This window comes from Piliocolobus tephrosceles, chromosome 1, assembly GCF_002776525.5.
Source record: "Piliocolobus tephrosceles isolate RC106 chromosome 1, ASM277652v3, whole genome shotgun sequence".
Classification (NCBI taxonomy): Eukaryota; Metazoa; Chordata; class Mammalia; order Primates; family Cercopithecidae; genus Piliocolobus; species Piliocolobus tephrosceles.
This window is the reverse complement of record NC_045434.1, coordinates 87,829,532-87,844,018: the sequence shown is the minus strand read 5'-3', so window position 1 is coordinate 87,844,018 and position 14,487 is coordinate 87,829,532. Positions and strand designations below refer to the sequence as shown.

The window sequence follows — 14,487 nt, the reverse complement described above, 5'->3', positions numbered from 1 at the left end:
GGATTACAGGCTTGAGCCACCGCGCCCGGCTCAGTATTATTTTAATATCAGTTTCTTTTTAAATGAATACATTATTTTTCATGATATTAACTTAGTTTTATTGTTGTTGTTTCCTTCTGCTCCCTGCCCTGTCTCTTATTTCCTCTGAGTTCCTTTTTCAAATTTGTTTATCTTTGTTTTCTGCTTTTATGTGGAAGTTCTTTCTAAAATATTTGGTTATACTTGTCTATCCATTCACATTTAAGAGTGAGGCACTTAAAAGGTACGTGTAATATGTCTGCAAGCTTATTGACTAGTAGGCTGCATAGTGAGGGGATGGAACGGGGATGTGGCCATTTCCTACCATTTGTCAGTGTTGCTGACCTGGTGTCCTAGCTGGTCAGTTTCTCCAGGAAGGAAAACTCTTACTTTTTACCTGAAGGTATACACAATTGTAAGATGAATGAAGGAGAGAAAAGAGTTGGTTTTGCGGGTAGGGTCTCACTGTTTGAAATGCAGATTTTCACTTCTGCTGGTTTTCAAGACATCTGACTTGGCCTTAGTTATGCCTTGTGACTCTGAGTTTAGAGTAACTTTATTTTGACCTCTGTAGGCTAGAGTTGGGCAGCGGATTCAGCTGCTTTTAATACAGCCTTCAACCAGTCTTCTGTTTTAGCCCTACTCTCACCCTCATTATCAAGGGTTCTTAGTACCTCCAAATTCAGAATCTTTGAAGGTTCTACAGTGTAAATCAGTCTCTTAATGTCCTGCAGGCAGTTAGGTTTTGATATTCTCCTTTCTGCTAATATATATATATTTTTTTTGAGGCAGAGTCTCACTCTGTTGCCCAGGCTGTAGTGCAGTGGCATGATCTCTGCTCACTGCAACCTCTGCCTCCAGGGTTCAAGTGATTCTCCTGCCTCAGCCTCCCAAGCAGCTGGGAGTACAGGTGCGTGCCACCATATCTGGCTAATTTTTGTAGTTTTGTAGAGATGGGGTTTCATCATGTTGGCCAAGTTGGTCTTGAACTCCTGACCTCAGGTAATTCGCCTGCCTGGGCCTCCCAAAGTGCTGGGATTACAGGCGTAAGCCACCACTCCCGGCCCTGCTAAGATAATTATTGGGGGTCTCTGAAGGGAACCCCAATAAGAGCATTCCTTCTTTGTTCTAAGGTCCTGAACACATTGAGAAATCAAGCAAAAAATAAATACAGAGGTCAACATATCACCTTTATTATTGCTTGAGACCAGACTCGAGGATGTGGGTTAGTATGGGAGTCAATGAGCCTGCTAACTGGCCGGGTGTAGCTCACACCTGTAATCCCAGCACTTTGGGAGGCCGCATCACCTGAGGTCAGGAGTTCAAGACCAGCCTTCCTGACATGGAAAAACCCCATCTGTATTGAAAAAAAAATACAAAAATTAGCTGAGTGTGGTGGTGGGTGCCTGTAATACCAGCTACTTGAGAGTTCACGCCACTGCACTCCAGCCTGGGCAACAGAGTGAAACTCGGTCTCAAAAAAAAAAAAAAGCCAGGCGTGGTGGCTCACGCTTGTAATCCCAATACTTTGGGAGGCCAAGGTAGGCTGATCACCTGAGGTCGGGAGTTCAAGACCAGCCTGACCAACATGGAGAAACTCCCATCTTTACTAAAAATACAAAATTAGCTGGGTATGGTGACGCATGCCTGGAATTCCAGCTACTTGGGAGGCCGAGGTAGGAGAATCACTTGAACCTGGGAGGCAGAGGTTGCAGTGAGCCAAGATGGTGCCATTGCACTGCAGCCTGGGCAACAAGAGCGAAACTCTGTCTCAAAAAAAAAAAAAAAAAAAGAGCCTGCTAACTGTATCCCAGGATCAGGCAGCCTGGGCAGATCTCAGCATGGAGGAAAAAGGCAGAAAATGTGTTCTGATGGGCGGGCTCCTCTTTCCAAGAGCAAGAGGATAGAACTGAGTGGAACAGTCCTTTAAGAGTGGATGAACACTCAAGCCTGTAATCCCAACACTTTGGGAGGCTGAGACGGGCGGATCATGAGGTCAGGAGATCGAGATCATCCTGGCTAACACGGTGAAACCCCGTCTCTACTAAAAAATACAAAAAAAACTAGGCGGGCGAGGTGGCGGGCGCCTGTAGTCCCAGCTACTCGGGAGGCTGAGGCAGGAGAATGGCATGAACCCGGGAGGCGGAGCTTGCAGTGAGCCGAGATGGGGCCACTGCACTCCAGCCTGGGCGACAGAGCAAGACTTGGTATCAAAAAAAAAAAAAAAACCAAAAAAGAGTGGATGAACAAAGGGCTGAAAAAGGCCCACTTACATGAATTAAGTCTCTTCATAAGAAGGAAAACCGGCCGGGCGTGATGTCTCACGCCTGTAATCCCAGCACTTTGGGAGGCTGAGGCAGGCAGATCACAAGGTCAGGAAATTGAGACCATCCTAGCTAACACAGTTAAACCCCATTTCTTTTCTTTTCTCTTTTCTTTTTTCTTCTCTTTTCTCTTTTCCCTTTCCTTTCCTTTCCTTTCCTTTCCTTTCCTTTCCTTTCCTTTCCTTTCCTTTCCTTTTCTTTTCTTTTCTTTTCTTTTCTTTTCCTCCCCTCCCCTCCCTTCCCCTCCTCTATCCTCTCCTCTCTTCTCCTCTCGAGACCTATTTTCACTCTTGTTGTCCAGACTGGAGTACAATGTGGCTCACTGCAACTTCTGCCTCCCCGGTTCAAGCAATTCTCCTGCCTCAGCCTCCTGAGTAGGTGCGATTACAGATACCTGCCACCATGCCTGGCTAATTTTTTGTATTTTAGTAGAGATGGGTTTTCACCATGTTGGCCAGGCTGGTCATGAACTCCTGACCTCAGGTGATCCGCCTGCCTCAGCCTCCCAAAGTGCTGGGATTACAGGCGTGAGACACTGCGCCCAGCCAGTTAAACCCCATTTCTACTAAAAATACAAAAAATTAGCTGGGCATGGTGCTGTGTGCCTATAGTCCCAGATATTCAGGAGGCTGAGGCAGGAGAATTGCTTGAACCCGGGAGGCGGAGGCTGCAGTGATCTGAGATCGCGCCACTGCCCTCCATGCTGGGCAACAGAACATGACTCTGTCTCAAAAAAAAAAAAAAAAAAAAAAAAGAAGGAAAACCTCAGAAGTAAAGAAGCATATCTGAATTACATTTTTCATCAGCTTTACAGATTCCAAAATTTTGTTGAGGTCTCTCCTCAGTTATCTTCTTGCTCATTCTCTTTGTCCTTCTGCATTTAGATCTTATTCTTTCAAAGTCATTTTAGTAAGATTTGGGAGGAAATACAGGTATATATAGATATTAAATTCTCCATATTTAACCTTAAGTTTCCAGTTTTTATTTATTTACTGAGTGCAGTGGCAAAATGACAGCTCACTCTAGCCTCAACCTCCTGGGCTCAAGCGATCCTCCCACCCCAGCCTCCTGAGTAGCTGGGACCAACGTGGGCACCACCACGGCCAGCTAATTTTTTATTTTTTGTAGATACAAGGTCTCGCCATGTTGCCCAGGCTGGTCTTGAACTCCTGAAGCAATCCTCCTCAGCCTTCCAAAGTGAGATTACAGGTGTGAGCCCTATGCTTGGCCTTTTTTTTTTTTTTTTGAGATGGAGTTTCGCTCTTGTTGCCCAGGTTGCAGTACAATGGCATGATCTCGGCTCACTGTAACCTCCGCCTCCCAGGTTCAAGCGATTCTCCTACCTCAGCCTCCTGAGTAGCTAGGATTATAGGCGCCTGCTGCCACACCCAGCTAATTTTTATATTTTTTTAGTAGAGACAGGGTTTCACCATGTTGGCCAGGCTGGTTGCGAACTCCTGACCTCAGGTGATCCACCTGCCTCGACCTCTGAAAATGCTGGGATTACAGGTGTGAGCCACCGCGCCCACCTTTTTTTTTTTTTTTTTTTTAATAGAGACAGGATCTTGTTATATTGCACAGGCTGGTTTAGAGCTTCTGGGCTCAAGCAATCCTCTGCCTCCGCCTTCTAACGTGCTGTGATTACAGGTGTCAGCCACTGGGCCTAGCCTCAAGTTATTTTTTGAAGGTTACCTTGTTACCAAAATTACAAATTTGGCCAGGCACCGTGGCTCATGCCTGTAATCTCAACACTTTTGGAGGCCGAGGTGGGTGGATCATTTGAGGTCAGGAGTTCGAGACCAGCCTTGCCAACATAGGGAAACCCTGTCGCTACTAAAAATACAAAAATTAGCTGAGCATGCTGGCACATGCCTGTAATCCCAGCTATTTGGGAGGTTAAGGCAGGAGAATCACTTGAACCTGGGAGTCAGAGATTGCAGTGAGCTAAGATTGCCCCATTGCACTCTAGCCTAGGCAACAAGACCAAAACACCATCTCAAAAACAAAATATAAAAATTAGCCGGGCGTGATGGTGCACTCCTGTAATCCCAGCTACTCAGGAGGCTGAGGCAGGAAAATTGCTTGAACCCGTAGGTGGAGGTTGTAGTGAGCCAATATCATGCCATTGTTCTCCAGCCTGGGCAACAGAATTACTGTATTTATCCAGTAGCACAGATGACAAAGAGTTGCCTTAAGATAAATTTTTAATTTTTTTTTTTTTTATATGGAGCCTCTCTCTTTGTTGCCCAGGCTGAAGTGCAGTGGGCAAACTCAGCTCACTGCAACCTCCACCTCCCAAGTTCAAGCGATTCTCCTGCCTCAGCCTCCTGAGTAGCTGGGATTACAGGCATGTGCCGCCACGCCCAGCTAATTTTTGTGTTTTTAGTAGAGACGGGGTCTCGATCTCCTGACCTCGTGATCCATCTGCCTCAGACTCCCAAAGTGCTGGGATTACAGGCGTGAGCCACTGCGCCCGGCCAAAATCTTTAAATCATATCTATTTGAATTGCAATATGGATTTGTTTCTAGGAGACTTACTCTTCTAATTTTGTTTGACTTTGGCTAATGTTAGAACTTGTTTACACTCACTCCCTTAGCATGTAGAGAGGTGATTCAAACTGGGAAAGCTCAACCTAGAATTTTATTTTTGCAGATATTCTACAGAATTTTGTATTCATGTGGCAGTAATCGAGAGTTTACTGTAACAATATGCAATCTTCTCTCTTCACCATTTACTGACAATCTCTACAGAGAAGAGGATCCCAAATTAAAGAAAAAACTTGAAAAATCCTGGAAAATATAGGATAGTTTGATCATTTTATAGTTTTCATGCTCAATCAGAATATTTTCTAAAAATTATTTGATAAAGATATTCGACAAAGGTTTAATAGATTAATCAAGTTTACTAGGCTGGTTGCAGTGGCTCACGCCTGTAATCTCAGCACTTTGGGAGGCCTAGGTGGGAGGATCACTTGAGCTCACGAGTTCCAGACCAGCCTGGACAACGTGGTGAAACTCTGTCTCTACTGAAAATACAAAAAAAAAAACAAAAACAAAAAAACCCAAAACTAACCGGGCGTGGTGGTGCATGCCTATAGTCCCAGCTACTTGGGGAGCTGAGGTGGGAGAATAATTTGAGCCTGGTATGTATAGGTTGCAATCAGCTGAGATCCCACCACTGCACTCCAACCTGGGTGATAGAGCCAGACCCTGTCTCAAAAAAAAAAAAAAAGTTTACTTATTAGTCATCCTGGAGTTTTTGTATCTCAATGGGAGTCATAAGATTTTTTTTTTTTTTTTTGAGACAGAGTCTCGCTCTGTCGCCCAGGCTGGAGTGCAGTGGCCGGATCTCAGCTCACTGCAAGCTCCGCCCCCCGGGTTTACGCCATTCTCCTGCCTCAGCCTCCCGAGTAGCTGGGACTACAGGCGCCCGCCACCTCGCCCGGCTAGTTTTTTTGTATTTTTTAGTAGAGACGGGGTTTCACCGTATTAGCCAGGATGGTCTCGATCTCCTGACCTCGTGATCCGCCCGTCTCAGCCTCCCAAAGTGCTGGGATTACAGGCTTGAGCCACCGCGCCCGGCCGGGAGTCATAAGATTGAGTATCTATTTGTGGCATTTTGAGCATCAATAGGTAATAAGAATGATATTTTAGGGAGCAGAACTTTTTGTGCACCCATGAATTAAACAGGATTATATTGGTCACCTTTGGAAAAACAGTTGAACTTCGAAAAAGAGGAAATAGAGGAAATGAATTTGAGTTTCATATTTACAAATTACTAATCACTACCTCTTGTTTTAGTTATCTTCTAGTTATCTATTGTTGTTACTGTTTACTTATTAATAACTAATAAACTACCTTAAAAATGAGTAGTTTAAAACAACAACTATGCTTTATGTATTCAAGATTCTTTTGCTGTTGTTGTTGTTTGTTTGAGACAGGGTCTTACTCTGTCACCCAGGCTGAGTGCAGTGGCATGATCTTGGCTCATTGCAGCCTGGACCTTCATGGCTTAAGTGGTTCTCCTACCTCAGCCTCCCAAGTAACTGAGATGACAGGTGTATGCCACGACACCTGGCTAATTTTTTGTACTTTTTGTAGAGATGGATTTTTGCCATGTTGCCTACGGTGGTCTCAAACGTTTGTGCTCAAACAATCTGCCTGCCTCTGCCTCCCAAAGTGTTAGGATTATAGGCGTGAGCCACCACATCTGGCCTTACTCAAGATTCTTTTTTTTTTTTTTGAGACGGAGTTTTGCTCGTGTTGCCCAGGCTGGAGTGCAATGGTGTGATCTGGGCTCACTGCAACCTCCACCTCCCGGATTCAAGCGATTCTCCTGTCTCAGCCTCCTGAATAGCTGGGATTACAGGCGTTCGCCACCACGCCGGGCTAATTTTTGTATTTTTAGTAGAGACAGGGTTTCACCATGTTGGTCAGGCTGGTCTCGAACTCCTGACATCGTGATCTAGCCACCCTGGCCTCCCAAAGTGCAAGGATTATAGGCGTGAGCCCCCACATCTGGACTTACTCAAGATTCTTTAGGCCAGGTGTGATGGCTCACGCCTGTAATCCCAGTGCTTTGGGAGGCCGAGGCAGGTGGATCACCTGAGGTTGGGAGTTTGAGACCAGCCTGACCAACATGGAGAAACCCCGTCTCTACTAAAAAAAAAATACAAAATTAGCTGGGCATGGTGGTGCATGCCTGAAATCCCAGTTACTCAGGAGCCTGAGGCAGGAGAATTACTTGAACTCAGGAGGCAGGGATTGTAGTGAGCAAAGATCATGCCATTGTACTCCGGCCTGGGCAACAAGAGCAAAACTCTGTCTCAAAGAAAAAGAAAAAAAGAAAAAAAAAAAGAGAAAGATTCTTGAATTCGGCCAGAGCATAGTGGAATAGCCTGTCTCCTCCACATGGTGTTGACTGGGTAGCTCAACAAAAGGCTGGAGGATCCAAGTCAACTTCACTTGCATGGCTGGGGCCTGCACTGGTTGGCTGGGACAGCTGGAGGATGTCTGGGCTCTCTATCCCTTCATAATCTCTCATTTCCCAGGGCTCTGTCTACAATGAAAGATACATGGCCACTTTCTCCAATAGAGTAGTTAGACTTCTTTATACAAGAAATGGCTTCCCAAAGAGCAAAACAGAAACTGCCAGGTCTCTTAAGGAATAGGCCCAGAACTGGCACAGTGCTATTTCCACTACATTCTATTGGTGAAAGCAAGTCACAAGACTAGCCCAGATTCAAGGGAAAAAGAAACAGACTCCACCTCCTGATGGGAGGAGTGTGGTGTGTGCACAGGGATGGGAGAAACTGTTGATGACTATTTTTCTACTTTTGCAGACAATTTACCACACCACTTAACCTCATAAAATTCAGTTTTGTTTTGTTTTTGTAAAAGTAACTCACTTTAGATCTAGAGATAGAATATAAATATATAGACATATATCCCCTAACTCTAAGGTCCTGTACAAATATAAAAACCTACATTGCCTTAAAAGGTGTTGATCTGGAAATTTCTCAAAGCATATTAGCACAGTGGGCATCTAGAATTATTGGTGTTCTCTGGGTATTGATCATCTCTCCTGGAAATAAGGAGAGCAGGAGTGACCCTGCTGGGTGGTTTTCTGGGACAGGATTTCTCAGTGGTACGAGTAGGAATGATTTCTGGTGGTTCCAAGTGAGTTTAAACTCTGGAGAAAATGCATTAGTTGCACTGGCCTACCTTTATTTATCTTTAAACTGCAAATTAACTAGTTTGGAAAAGAGAAAGTTAAAAAGTTAAGAGAACAGCAGAACAGCAGTCTGTAGTTATTCTTTTTTTTTTTTAGACAGAGTCTCGCTCTGTCACTCAGGCTGGAGTACAATGGCGCAGTCTTGGCCCACTACAACCTCTGACTCCCTGGTTCAAGCGTTTCTCCTGCCTCAGCCTCCCAAGTAGCTGGGATTATGTGTGTGTAGTGTGTGCCACCACACCCAGCTAATTTTTGTAGTTTTAGTAGAGACAGGATTTCATCATGTTGGCCAGGGTGATTTCGATCTCCTGACCTTGTGATCTGCCTGCCTCGACCTCCCACAGTGCTGGGATTACAGGCGTGAGCCACTGTACCTGGCTTATAGTTATTCTTAACTCCTACTCCATCACCTATTCCCCAAGAAAGCATCAACCAAATTATTTCCTAATAGAAGTATGAATTTAAAGGCCAGACACGGTGGCTCACGCCTGTAATCCCAGCACTTTGGGAGGCCAAGGTGGGCAGATCACGAGGTTGGGAGATCGAGACCATCCTGGACAACATGGTGAAACCCCATCTCTACTAAAAATACAAAAATTACCCGGGCGTGGTGTCGTGTGCCTGTAATCTCATCTACTTGGGAGGCTGCGGCAGGAGAATTGCTTGAACCAGGGAGTCAGAGGTTGTAGTGGGCCGAGATTGTGCCACTGTACTCCAGCCTGGCGACAGAGCAAGACTCCGTCAACAAAAAAAAAAAAAAAAGAAAAAGAAATATGAATTTAAATTAGTAGCTGAGACTTATTTGAGGTATGATCAATTATTAAACCTGTCTTAAATACCCACTCTGTGCTCAACACTGTGCCCACTCCTATGAGTGATGCCAGAGAAAGCCAAGTTACTGACTTAATTTCCCTCTAGGAAATTCCAATCTAGTTGGGAGCAATCAGAATTAAATAACATATATGAGTGCCTCACACCTGTAATCCCAGCACTTTGGGAGGCCGAAGTAGGCGGATCACCTGAGGTCAGGAGTTCAAGACCAGCCTGGCCAACATGGTGAAACTCCATCTCTACTAAAAATACAAAACTTAGCCAGGCGTGGTGGTGCACAGCTGTAGTCCCAGCTACTCAGGAGGCTGAGGCAGGAGAGTTGCTTGAGCCCAGGAGGTGGAGGTTGCAGTGAGCCAGGATCTCACCACTTAATTCCAGCCTGGGTGACAGAGTGAGCTCTGTCTCAAAAAAATGAAAACACACACACACACACACACACACACAAACATAAATGAGATGTTGCAAGGCATCATAGGGTAAATGCTAAATGAGTAGAACATTTAATAAGTGCTGAGAACATTTAACAAGTGGAGGGAAACTTGTTTAAGGTAGAAAATAGCATAAGCAAAACTAAAAGGATCTGAATGACTATCACCTGTCATTACAGAACAAAAAGGATATCAGTGAGATTTTGTTTGTTTTTTATTTATTTTATTTTATTTGAGACAGAGTCTCGCTCTGTCGCCCAGGCTGGAGTGTAGTGGCCGGATCTCAGCTCACTGCAAGCTCCGCCTCCCGGGTTCACGCCATTCTCCTGCCTCAGCCTCCCAAGTAAGCTGGGACTACAGGCGCCTGCCACCTCGCCCGGCTAGTTTTTTTGTATTTTTTTTAGTAGAGACGGGGTTTCACCATGTTAGCCAGGATGGTCTCGATCTCCTGACCTCGTGATCCGCCCGTCTCGGCCTCCCAAAGTGCTGGGATTACAGGCTTGAGCCACCGCGCCCGGCCTGTTTTTTATTTTCTTTTTGAGATGGAGTCTAGCTCTGTCACCCAGGCTGGAGTGCAATGGCGCAATCTTGGCTCACCACAACCTCTGCCTCCTGGGTTCAAGCGATTCTCCTGTTTCAGCCTCCCAAGTAGCTGGGATTACAGGCGTCCACCACCATGCCTGGCTAATTTTTTTGTATTTTTGGTAGAGACGAGGTCCACCATGTTGGACAGGCTAGTTTCGAACTCCTGACCTCAAGTGATCTGCCCGCTTTGGCCTCCCAAAGTGCTAGGATTACAGGTGTAAGCCACTGTGCCCAGCCCACTAGTGAGATTTGATCAGAAAAATGTGTGCTAGGAAGTTGTTCTAATTACTATTACTACCCTAACAACACCGGATTTAGATATTTAAACGAATAATGATTATTTTATTATTTCTGGTGATTTCTGTGGCACAGGAGTTTGGGAAAGGCTGAGCTGGCTGGTTCTGACTCATGATCTCTCCTGAGGTCAGACGGTGGCTGCAGCTGGAATGGTGGTTGAAGAAGCTGGGGGCTGGCTGGGCACCTCTCACTCTCTTTACGTAGTCTCAAGGCTTCTCCAGGTGATTGCCTTTATAGGTTAGTTTGGGCTTTCTCAGAGGGTAGGTATTTGGAGAGAGCCACTGTCATATGTCCCCAGGAAGCAGACTGAGATGTCGGGACATTTGTTGTTGAGTGATACTGGGACCATTACCTGTGGAAGGGAGGAGAAAGAAGCAGGATTAAGTAGAGAGAGAAACTGAATGGCAATGCTGTCCTAACGAAGGCCTCAGCTGACCCTGACAGCTCAGCTGTGCTCTGGAGCTAGGATGACCCTTCTGAGTTTGTCTAAATCTGGGCAAAAGGGCAGGCTGGTCCTTTACATCTCTGTGTTAATCACTCACTGGATTCAGGCTTCCCCAAAAGGAGGTATAACCTTGAGTGAGGTAATCTTGAGCCAAGGCAATCCCCTACAAGGGCTGACAGTTTAGGGTCATCTTCCGGTAGTACTCCCAGTAGCTACAGGAACAAGTTCCTCATTCCTGAAGGAAAAGCTGGGTGGTACATCACAGTGTCCACCACAGTTCTAACACCATCTGTGGCTTTCCATAGAGGGACTCAGCCATTTTGTATGGACCTGGCAGAGAGGAAGCTGGGGGAATAAATGTCCAACCTCACGTTCCTCCTGACTTGATTTCCTAGCAGGACCAAGTCCAGGAAGCCATAGGACTTCACGCAGTCCATATAGGTTCTGCCTTACAGAACAGTGTGGAGAAGAGTGAAGAGTAGATCTAGAAGTGCAAACAATATATTCAGCAGCAGTAGATGAGCTTGGTTTTTGAATGTTAAAGGCATGTTGAATTTAATAGTATCCTGAGGGGCCAGGTGCGGTGGCTCACACCTGTAATCCCAGCACTTTGGGAGGCCCAGGCGGGTGGAACACGAGGTCAGGAGATCGAGACCATCCTGGCTAACATGATGAAACCCTGTCTCTACTAAAAATACAAAAAATTGGCCGGGCGAGGTGGCGGGCGCCTGTAGTCCCAGCTACTTGGGATGCTGAGGCAGGAGAATAGCATGAACCCGGGAGGTGGAGCTTGCAGTGAGCTGAGATCAGGCCACTGCACTCCAGCCTGGGAGAGAGCAAGACTGCATCTCAAAAAAAAAAAAAAAAAAAAAAAAAATTATATCTATATATAATAATAATAATAATATACCGATGGAGCTTTCTTACTGGTAGATTAAAGGAGTTTCTGAATCACTCTCTCACCTGCTCCACTTAACTAGGTTACTTTTTTTTTTTTTTTGAGACAGAATCTTGCTTTGTCGCCCAGGCTGGAGTTCAATAGCATGATCTTGGCTCACTGGAACCTCCACTTCCTGAGTTCAAGTGATTCTTGTGCCTCAGCCTCCCAGATAGCTGGGATTATAGATAGGCATGTGACAACACACCCGGCTAATTTTTGTATTTTTAGTAGAGATGGGGTTTCACCATGTTGGCCAGGCTGGTCTCAAACTCCTGGCCTCAAGTGGTTTGCCCACCTTGGCCTCCCAAAATGCTGGGATTACAGGCGAGAGACACCGTGTCCACCTTAACTTGGTTACTTAACCTCACTTTTCATTTTGCCATTTAAACCTTACCTAATTACTTCAGCTTAAAGAGTGATCTGATCTGGTACATGAGTTTGGCTTTTGCTTTTCTCCTGACTAAATTTCACTCTTTTTTTTTTTTTTTTTTTTTTTTTTCTTTGAGACAAAGTCTTGCTCTGTCGACCAGGCTGGAGTGCAGTGGCACCATCTCGGCTCACTGCAAGCTCCGCCTCCCGGGTTCACGGCATTCTCCTGCCTCAGCCTCCCGGGTAGCTGGGACTACAGGCGCCCGCCACCGTGCCCAGCTCATTTTTTTGTACTTTTAGTAGAGACGGGGTTTCACCGTGTTAGCCAGGATGGTCTCGATCTCCTGACCTCGTGATCCACCCGCCTCTGCCTCCCAGAGTGCTGGGATTACAGGCATGAGCCACCGCGCCCTGCCCTATGGTGTACTTTCTGTAGCCACTATTCAATGGTAAAATGAGTTCGTGGCCTTTCTTCAGATTATTTCCAGGATACAATTTAACCCCAATCTTCATCTTTTATTTGAAACCCTACCATCTGACATCAGTAATAATTTCTTCCATCTCTTCTTTGGCTTCCATACATTTTTTTCCTTCTTTACCTACTCCTCAGTTTCCTTGAGGACTTTGGTAGACAATCCCTCCCTCCTCTCTTTTCCCCTTCAACCTTGTTTTGCTCTCCTTTGCCTGAGAGTCCTTGGACATTTTATTTAATTTTTTTTTTGAGACAGAGTCTCACTTTGTAGCCCAGGTTGGAGTGCGGTGGCGCCATCTTGGCTCACTGTGTCGCTCAGGCTCATTGCAATCTCCCACTCCTGGGTTTAAGCGATTCTAGCGCCTCAGCCTCCCGAGAAGCTGGGATTACGCGTCCGGCTACTTTTTGTATTTTTAGTAGAGACAGGGGTTTCACCATGTTGGCCAGGCTGGTCTCGAACTCCTGACCTCAGGTGACCACCTGCCTCGCCCTCCTAAAGTGCTGGGATTACAGGCATGACCCACCGTGCCCGGCCAGTATGTACATTTTAAATGTAATCGTCTTTGAGGAGCAGTGTTTCTCTGTTGGGAGTGGAGTAGGGAAGGTGGAGTTGTGAGGATTCTGTTGGAAAGCCAAAGATCTCTAACCTTAGAAACAGGAAAAATAGCAACCAGTTCTGCGAGGTATGGGACTAATTCCCCCACTTCCCACCTGCTTCCCCATATCATTTGGAATTTATTTGGTTATTTATCCTGAGAATGATGTAAGGGAATAAGAATGATAGAATTTAAGCAAGAGCTAAGAAAAAAGACCCTCAAGACAAAATTTTAAAAGATAATTCTTTTTTTTTTTTTTTGAGACAGAGTTTGGCTTTTGTTGCTCAGCTTGGCGTGCAATAGCATGATTTCGGTTCACTGCAAACTCTGCCTCCCAGATTAAAGCAATTCTCCTGTCTCAGCCTCTGGAGTAGCTGGTTTTACAGGCGCCCGCCATCACACCCGGCTAACATTTTGTATTTTTTGTAGAGACGAGGTTTCACCATATTAGTCAGGCTGGTCTCGAACTCCTGACCTCAGGTGATCCCACCGCCTTGGCCTTCCAAAGTGCTGGGATTACAGGTGTGAGCGACCACACCCGGCTAAAAGATAATTCTTATCTCACTCTTTAATATTCCATCCCACATAGACAAACTGGTTTTTTTTTTTTTTTCGTTCTTCTGTCTTGAACACTAAATTTTAATCCCCTGATGGGGTGCACTGTTCCTGGAGGTACTGTAATACCAGGTGGATGCGTTAAGTGAACAAGAAAGCTCCTATTGCGTCTTGCTGCTCCCAAAATCCATTTAATATATTGGACTCGGATAGAAAATATATCAGATATTAAACTGTTAAGAACAGATCCTACACTTGATCTTAGCCAAAAGGCAGAGAAGAAGCGATAAACACTTTTAAAAGCACACTTTACTTACAGATTTCCATGGAAACCAACCAAAGGGAAATTAGAGAGGCATTGCTGTGCCATTTCTATGCTAATTAATGTCTGATTTTCATTAGGCCAGCGTTGTTTTTCCTCCAAGTTCTTAGTGTTTATGAACTCAGTAACAATTCCTCCAGGATAGTTTTATTTAAATATTACTAACTTACATACTTCACCCAACTGCTTTCAAAATTGTTGTCTTTTATGGTGTTAAACTACCATCTTTAAAATCTTGGCTCTGGCTCTGCATCACGGAAGGTCAGTCTCTGTGAAAAGCCTGACCCCAGCAGGACAATGCCACCAAGGCATCTTTTTAATGTGATGCGCACGTTGCCGTACACCTTGGCTGCAAAGCAGAGGCTGTGCTTTTAAAACGGCCAAGAGCCAGTGCATGCCGTGTGGTGAATTATCAGTATCGCAACTTGGGCACGGAAGGATGCTTTCTCCCTCTTTAACACTAACAACCGAATAAAAAAACCAAAAACTAAAAACCAAATCCAACAGACAACAAAACCTTCCGAGTGCCTAGGGAAAGCGCGCCAACTACATAAAGAAAAGTAGGGGGGGT

The 14,487-nt window shown here is 45.3% G+C and overlaps 1 non-coding gene across 1 annotated transcript; it reads right to left on the bottom strand.

Annotated features, from left to right (window-relative positions):
• Window positions 1-13,689: 13,689 nt before the first annotated feature.
• Window positions 13,690-13,879, bottom strand: LOC111544019. The gene has a single exon (XR_002732004.1). It is a non-coding gene; the product is annotated as a U2 spliceosomal RNA (small nuclear RNA).
• Window positions 13,880-14,487: the final 608 nt, after the last annotated feature.